General features: G+C 43.9%; 1 protein-coding gene across 1 annotated transcript in view; it reads left to right on the top strand.

Moving 5' to 3' along the window:
* The window catches only part of LOC123750254 (uncharacterized), a 609,457-nt gene that overhangs the window by 61,048 nt on the left and 540,909 nt on the right, over positions 1 to 7,500 (top strand). The window lies entirely within an intron of this gene.

Genomic DNA, 7,500 nt, shown 5'->3' with positions numbered 1-7,500 from the left:
AGATATATATATCTCGAACTATCTACTTCTTTTGTAAGGTCTGATGGCGTAGTGGGTTAAAGCATACTAGTTATGCCAGCTACTGGAAGGTAGTTGTGCTTTCTGGGTTCGAGTCCCACTGGTGGGTGTTGTTCCAAAGATTATTAATCTTCACTTGTGGTTTATGCAAGTATAGGCTTATAAGCTGGACACGAGTTCTCTCACATTGACAGTGGCTTGACGAAAAATGCAGACTGACCCCTCACTCATCTGGTGCCTTCGGGAGGTGGAGATGTTTGAGATATATATATCTCGAACTATCTACTTCTTTTGTAAGGTCTGATGGCGTAGTGGGTTAAAGCATACTAGTTATGCCAGCTACTGGAAGGTAGTTGTGCTTTCTGGGTTCGAGTCCCACTGGTGGGTGTTGTTCCAAAGATTATTAATCTTCACTTGTGGTTTATGCAAGTATAGGCTTATAAGCTGGACACGAGTTCTCTCACATTGACAGTGGCTTGACGAAAAATGCAGACTGACCCCTCACTCATCTGGTGCCTTCGGGAGGTGGAGATGTTTGAGATATATATATCTCGAACTATCTACTTCTTTTGTAAGGTCTGATGGCGTAGTGGGTTAAAGCATACTAGTTATGCCAGCTACTGGAAGGTAGTTGTGCTTTCTGGGTTCGAGTCCCACTGGTGGGTGTTGTTCCAAAGATTATTAATCTTCACTTGTGGTTTATGCAAGTATAGGCTTATAAGCTGGACACGAGTTCTCTCACATTGACAGTGGCTTGACGAAAAATGCAGACTGACCCCTCACTCATCTGGTGCCTTCGGGAGGTGGAGATGTTTGAGATATATATATCTCGAACTATCTACTTCTTTTGTAAGGTCTGATGGCGTAGTGGGTTAAAGCATACTAGTTATGCCAGCTACTGGAAGGTAGTTGTGCTTTCTGGGTTCGAGTCCCACTGGTGGGTGTTGTTCCAAAGATTATTAATCTTCACTTGTGGTTTATGCAAGTATAGGCTTATAAGCTGGACACGAGTTCTCTCACATTGACAGTGGCTTGACGAAAAATGCAGACTGACCCCTCACTCATCTGGTGCCTTCGGGAGGTGGAGATGTTTGAGATATATATATCTCGAACTATCTACTTCTTTTGTAAGGTCTGATGGCGTAGTGGGTTAAAGCATACTAGTTATGCCAGCTACTGGAAGGTAGTTGTGCTTTCTGGGTTCGAGTCCCACTGGTGGGTGTTGTTCCAAAGATTATTAATCTTCACTTGTGGTTTATGCAAGTATAGGCTTATAAGCTGGACACGAGTTCTCTCACATTGACAGTGGCTTGACGAAAAATGCAGACTGACCCCTCACTCATCTGGTGCCTTCGGGAGGTGGAGATGTTTGAGATATATATATCTCGAACTATCTACTTCTTTTGTAAGGTCTGATGGCGTAGTGGGTTAAAGCATACTAGTTATGCCAGCTACTGGAAGGTAGTTGTGCTTTCTGGGTTCGAGTCCCACTGGTGGGTGTTGTTCCAAAGATTATTAATCTTCACTTGTGGTTTATGCAAGTATAGGCTTATAAGCTGGACACGAGTTCTCTCACATTGACAGTGGCTTGACGAAAAATGCAGACTGACCCCTCACTCATCTGGTGCCTTCGGGAGGTGGAGATGTTTGAGATATATATATCTCGAACTATCTACTTCTTTTGTAAGGTCTGATGGCGTAGTGGGTTAAAGCATACTAGTTATGCCAGCTACTGGAAGGTAGTTGTGCTTTCTGGGTTCGAGTCCCACTGGTGGGTGTTGTTCCAAAGATTATTAATCTTCACTTGTGGTTTATGCAAGTATAGGCTTATAAGCTGGACACGAGTTCTCTCACATTGACAGTGGCTTGACGAAAAATGCAGACTGACCCCTCACTCATCTGGTGCCTTCGGGAGGTGGAGATGTTTGAGATATATATATCTCGAACTATCTACTTCTTTTGTAAGGTCTGATGGCGTAGTGGGTTAAAGCATACTAGTTATGCCAGCTACTGGAAGGTAGTTGTGCTTTCTGGGTTCGAGTCCCACTGGTGGGTGTTGTTCCAAAGATTATTAATCTTCACTTGTGGTTTATGCAAGTATAGGCTTATAAGCTGGACACGAGTTCTCTCACATTGACAGTGGCTTGACGAAAAATGCAGACTGACCCCTCACTCATCTGGTGCCTTCGGGAGGTGGAGATGTTTGAGATATATATATCTCGAACTATCTACTTCTTTTGTAAGGTCTGATGGCGTAGTGGGTTAAAGCATACTAGTTATGCCAGCTACTGGAAGGTAGTTGTGCTTTCTGGGTTCGAGTCCCACTGGTGGGTGTTGTTCCAAAGATTATTAATCTTCACTTGTGGTTTATGCAAGTATAGGCTTATAAGCTGGACACGAGTTCTCTCACATTGACAGTGGCTTGACGAAAAATGCAGACTGACCCCTCACTCATCTGGTGCCTTCGGGAGGTGGAGATGTTTGAGATATATATATCTCGAACTATCTACTTCTTTTGTAAGGTCTGATGGCGTAGTGGGTTAAAGCATACTAGTTATGCCAGCTACTGGAAGGTAGTTGTGCTTTCTGGGTTCGAGTCCCACTGGTGGGTGTTGTTCCAAAGATTATTAATCTTCACTTGTGGTTTATGCAAGTATAGGCTTATAAGCTGGACACGAGTTCTCTCACATTGACAGTGGCTTGATGAAAAATGCAGACTGACCCCTCACTCATCTGGTGCCTTCGGGAGGTGGAGATGTTTGAGATATATATATCTCGAACTATCTACTTCTTTTGTAAGGTCTGATGGCGTAGTGGGTTAAAGCATACTAGTTATGCCAGCTACTGGAAGGTAGTTGTGCTTTCTGGGTTCGAGTCCCACTGGTGGGTGTTGTTCCAAAGATTATTAATCTTCACTTGTGGTTTATGCAAGTATAGGCTTATAAGCTGGACACGAGTTCTCTCACATTGACAGTGGCTTGACGAAAAATGCAGACTGACCCCTCACTCATCTGGTGCCTTCGGGAGGTGGAGATGTTTGAGATATATATATCTCGAACTATCTACTTCTTTTGTAAGGTCTGATGGCGTAGTGGGTTAAAGCATACTAGTTATGCCAGCTACTGGAAGGTAGTTGTGCTTTCTGGGTTCGAGTCCCACTGGTGGGTGTTGTTCCAAAGATTATTAATCTTCACTTGTGGTTTATGCAAGTATAGGCTTATAAGCTGGACACGAGTTCTCTCACATTGACAGTGGCTTGACGAAAAATGCAGACTGACCCCTCACTCATCTGGTGCCTTCGGGAGGTGGAGATGTTTGAGATATATATATCTCGAACTATCTACTTCTTTTGTAAGGTCTGATGGCGTAGTGGGTTAAAGCATACTAGTTATGCCAGCTACTGGAAGGTAGTTGTGCTTTCTGGGTTCGAGTCCCACTGGTGGGTGTTGTTCCAAAGATTATTAATCTTCACTTGTGGTTTATGCAAGTATAGGCTTATAAGCTGGACACGAGTTCTCTCACATTGACAGTGGCTTGACGAAAAATGCAGACTGACCCCTCACTCATCTGGTGCCTTCGGGAGGTGGAGATGTTTGAGATATATATATCTCGAACTATCTACTTCTTTTGTAAGGTCTGATGGCGTAGTGGGTTAAAGCATACTAGTTATGCCAGCTACTGGAAGGTAGTTGTGCTTTCTGGGTTCGAGTCCCACTGGTGGGTGTTGTTCCAAAGATTATTAATCTTCACTTGTGGTTTATGCAAGTATAGGCTTATAAGCTGGACACGAGTTCTCTCACATTGACAGTGGCTTGACGAAAAATGCAGACTGACCCCTCACTCATCTGGTGCCTTCGGGAGGTGGAGATGTTTGAGATATATATATCTCGAACTATCTACTTCTTTTGTAAGGTCTGATGGCGTAGTGGGTTAAAGCATACTAGTTATGCCAGCTACTGGAAGGTAGTTGTGCTTTCTGGGTTCGAGTCCCACTGGTGGGTGTTGTTCCAAAGATTATTAATCTTCACTTGTGGTTTATGCAAGTATAGGCTTATAAGCTGGACACGAGTTCTCTCACATTGACAGTGGCTTGACGAAAAATGCAGACTGACCCCTCACTCATCTGGTGCCTTCGGGAGGTGGAGATGTTTGAGATATATATATCTCGAACTATCTACTTCTTTTGTAAGGTCTGATGGCGTAGTGGGTTAAAGCATACTAGTTATGCCAGCTACTGGAAGGTAGTTGTGCTTTCTGGGTTCGAGTCCCACTGGTGGGTGTTGTTCCAAAGATTATTAATCTTCACTTGTGGTTTATGCAAGTATAGGCTTATAAGCTGGACACGAGTTCTCTCACATTGACAGTGGCTTGACGAAAAATGCAGACTGACCCCTCACTCATCTGGTGCCTTCGGGAGGTGGAGATGTTTGAGATATATATATCTCGAACTATCTACTTCTTTTGTAAGGTCTGATGGCGTAGTGGGTTAAAGCATACTAGTTATGCCAGCTACTGGAAGGTAGTTGTGCTTTCTGGGTTCGAGTCCCACTGGTGGGTGTTGTTCCAAAGATTATTAATCTTCACTTGTGGTTTATGCAAGTATAGGCTTATAAGCTGGACACGAGTTCTCTCACATTGACAGTGGCTTGACGAAAAATGCAGACTGACCCCTCACTCATCTGGTGCCTTCGGGAGGTGGAGATGTTTGAGATATATATATCTCGAACTATCTACTTCTTTTGTAAGGTCTGATGGCGTAGTGGGTTAAAGCATACTAGTTATGCCAGCTACTGGAAGGTAGTTGTGCTTTCTGGGTTCGAGTCCCACTGGTGGGTGTTGTTCCAAAGATTATTAATCTTCACTTGTGGTTTATGCAAGTATAGGCTTATAAGCTGGACACGAGTTCTCTCACATTGACAGTGGCTTGACGAAAAATGCAGACTGACCCCTCACTCATCTGGTGCCTTCGGGAGGTGGAGATGTTTGAGATATATATATCTCGAACTATCTACTTCTTTTGTAAGGTCTGATGGCGTAGTGGGTTAAAGCATACTAGTTATGCCAGCTACTGGAAGGTAGTTGTGCTTTCTGGGTTCGAGTCCCACTGGTGGGTGTTGTTCCAAAGATTATTAATCTTCACTTGTGGTTTATGCAAGTATAGGCTTATAAGCTGGACACGAGTTCTCTCACATTGACAGTGGCTTGACGAAAAATGCAGACTGACCCCTCACTCATCTGGTGCCTTCGGGAGGTGGAGATGTTTGAGATATATATATCTCGAACTATCTACTTCTTTTGTAAGGTCTGATGGCGTAGTGGGTTAAAGCATACTAGTTATGCCAGCTACTGGAAGGTAGTTGTGCTTTCTGGGTTCGAGTCCCACTGGTGGGTGTTGTTCCAAAGATTATTAATCTTCACTTGTGGTTTATGCAAGTATAGGCTTATAAGCTGGACACGAGTTCTCTCACATTGACAGTGGCTTGACGAAAAATGCAGACTGACCCCTCACTCATCTGGTGCCTTCGGGAGGTGGAGATGTTTGAGATATATATATCTCGAACTATCTACTTCTTTTGTAAGGTCTGATGGCGTAGTGGGTTAAAGCATACTAGTTATGCCAGCTACTGGAAGGTAGTTGTGCTTTCTGGGTTCGAGTCCCACTGGTGGGTGTTGTTCCAAAGATTATTAATCTTCACTTGTGGTTTATGCAAGTATAGGCTTATAAGCTGGACACGAGTTCTCTCACATTGACAGTGGCTTGACGAAAAATGCAGACTGACCCCTCACTCATCTGGTGCCTTCGGGAGGTGGAGATGTTTGAGATATATATATCTCGAACTATCTACTTCTTTTGTAAGGTCTGATGGCGTAGTGGGTTAAAGCATACTAGTTATGCCAGCTACTGGAAGGTAGTTGTGCTTTCTGGGTTCGAGTCCCACTGGTGGGTGTTGTTCCAAAGATTATTAATCATCACTTGTGGTTTATGCAAGTATAGGCTTATAAGCTGGACACGAGTTCTCTCACATTGACAGTGGCTTGACGAAAAATGCAGACTGACCCCTCACTCATCTGGTGCCTTCGGGAGGTGGAGATGTTTGAGATATATATATCTCGAACTATCTACTTCTTTTGTAAGGTCTGATGGCGTAGTGGGTTAAAGCATACTAGTTATGCCAGCTACTGGAAGGTAGTTGTGCTTTCTGGGTTCGAGTCCCACTGGTGGGTGTTGTTCCAAAGATTATTAATCTTCACTTGTGGTTTATGCAAGTATAGGCTTATAAGCTGGACACGAGTTCTCTCACATTGACAGTGGCTTGACGAAAAATGCAGACTGACCCCTCACTCATCTGGTGCCTTCGGGAGGTGGAGATGTTTGAGATATATATATCTCGAACTATCTACTTCTTTTGTAAGGTCTGATGGCGTAGTGGGTTAAAGCATACTAGTTATGCCAGCTACTGGAAGGTAGTTGTGCTTTCTGGGTTCGAGTCCCACTGGTGGGTGTTGTTCCAAAGATTATTAATCTTCACTTGTGGTTTATGCAAGTATAGGCTTATAAGCTGGACACGAGTTCTCTCACATTGACAGTGGCTTGACGAAAAATGCAGACTGACCCCTCACTCATCTGGTGCCTTCGGGAGGTGGAGATGTTTGAGATATATATATCTCGAACTATCTACTTCTTTTGTAAGGTCTGATGGCGTAGTGGGTTAAAGCATACTAGTTATGCCAGCTACTGGAAGGTAGTTGTGCTTTCTGGGTTCGAGTCCCACTGGTGGGTGTTGTTCCAAAGATTATTAATCTTCACTTGTGGTTTATGCAAGTATAGGCTTATAAGCTGGACACGAGTTCTCTCACATTGACAGTGGCTTGACGAAAAATGCAGACTGACCCCTCACTCATCTGGTGCCTTCGGGAGGTGGAGATGTTTGAGATATATATATCTCGAACTATCTACTTCTTTTGTAAGGTCTGATGGCGTAGTGGGTTAAAGCATACTAGTTATGCCAGCTACTGGAAGGTAGTTGTGCTTTCTGGGTTCGAGTCCCACTGGTGGGTGTTGTTCCAAAGATTATTAATCTTCACTTGTGGTTTATGCAAGTATAGGCTTATAAGCTGGACACGAGTTCTCTCACATTGACAGTGGCTTGACGAAAAATGCAGACTGACCCCTCACTCATCTGGTGCCTTCGGGAGGTGGAGATGTTTGAGATATATATATCTCGAACTATCTACTTCTTTTGTAAGGTCTGATGGCGTAGTGGGTTAAAGCATACTAGTTATGCCAGCTACTGGAAGGTAGTTGTGCTTTCTGGGTTCGAGTCCCACTGGTGGGTGTTGTTCCAAAGATTATTAATCTTCACTTGTGGTTTATGCAAGTATAGGCTTATAAGCTGGACACGAGTTCTCTCACATTGACAGTGGCTTGACGAAAAATGCAGACTGACCCCTCACTCATCTGGTGCCTTCGGGAGGTGGAGA

This window comes from Procambarus clarkii, chromosome 16 (genome assembly GCF_040958095.1).
Source record: "Procambarus clarkii isolate CNS0578487 chromosome 16, FALCON_Pclarkii_2.0, whole genome shotgun sequence".
Classification (NCBI taxonomy): Eukaryota; Metazoa; Arthropoda; class Malacostraca; order Decapoda; family Cambaridae; genus Procambarus; species Procambarus clarkii.
Note: the sequence above shows the minus strand (reverse complement) of the source record. Positions and strands in the feature narration are given on the sequence as shown.